We start from the raw sequence: 1448 nt of genomic DNA, 5'->3' as shown, positions 1-1448 counted from the left end.
CCTTTGAACTTTTCATTTGCTTTTAAGTGGTAATGTTTTTTTAATTTTGGGTGCTGACCAAATGAAGCATATATTAATATTTAAAAAAAGCATCTTCATTGGAGAATCAAATATGGGGTCTTTGCATGTTTGAACAAAACCTGAGGGTGGATCACAGTATAAACAAAACATTAATGCATCCTTAATCTCAGTCTGGAGAGGAATAGTTTGGGTATGTGAACTAGTGATGACATACTAGAAAGGTGGAAATTGAAATTAAATATTAATTCATATTGGATTATGAGTATGTAACTTTAAGCGTTCAATCTGGTAACATCTTAGAGTTTTCTTAGTAATGAGCCCACCAAGCTTCAGGTAAATGTACTGACAAGTATAACCAAATCCCATTGAGTTCAGTCACCCCAATGTATCAGTAGGAAAAAAAAAATAAATAAAAAAAAATAAATGCTCACTCATGTTGGTGTCCTTGCAGATATTTAAGTTACATGATACTGAGAGGTAAACAAAGATTTTTGGATTCACATTATATCTTTATGCTGTTTGAATTTAGCTTTATCTTGCTTCTATGTTAGAATTTTTTCCACAACTGGATCTTGCTAAAGGCAGTTCCACTTGTTTTACAAGCTTCCTAAATTGATTTTGGGAGGCTGACTCCCACTCGTGTAATTGGAAAGGTCGAAATGTATGCCTTCCTTTAAGAAGCATAATGCAGTTTTCAGCAGAAACCCAAAGCGCACACGAACACACACACACAAAAACCTTCAAGTCAGCTGAATGGAAATTCATTGTGAGAGTCAATGGCATTTTAGATTCACCTAACACAGCACTGTCATCATAGACACTGAAATGATGATCCCTGAAATCCTTACTTAGATAAAGCTTCCACTGAGTCTTTTGTAGCTGACAAGTGATTGCACAGATTAACACGCATTCAGTGGTAGAACTGATTGCCTTAAGTTCATTTTACTTTAGGTTATCATCTTTAAAACATTCTTTCAGCTATGAATACAGCTTTTCTAAAAATTAATTTTGGAAATTAAACTAAAGGTGTCACCTCTGCAAACCCCATGCCAGCTACAGTGCTAACATTACAATGGGTTAAAATGTTACAGGTGAAACAAGCTTCACAAGAAATAGAAATACTTAAATTTAAAATATGTTGGTCACCAGAGGCACACACAAAAGGGAAAAAAGAAATGGGAACATAAAAATTTTCTTCAACCACGGTCCTGAAAGATTCTGTTTTGGGCATTTAACAGTTAAAGAAGCAATGGCATGTTAACTGAGCACATTAAAACAAAGAGTTGGCAGCTTCTGAAGGAAAAGGGCTTGTGCTTCACTGTTCCAACTTGTCAGTCAACTCATGCCAGCACTCTCCACGTCTGCCTCTTCTACACACCCTCATTACATGTGTCTGTCTGGACTGATCTGTTCATCTGTTCAGGGAC

Source organism: Netta rufina (genome assembly GCF_964035555.1).
Source record: "Netta rufina genome assembly, chromosome: 8".
Classification (NCBI taxonomy): domain Eukaryota; kingdom Metazoa; phylum Chordata; class Aves; order Anseriformes; family Anatidae; genus Netta; species Netta rufina.
This window is presented reverse-complemented; position numbering follows the sequence as displayed.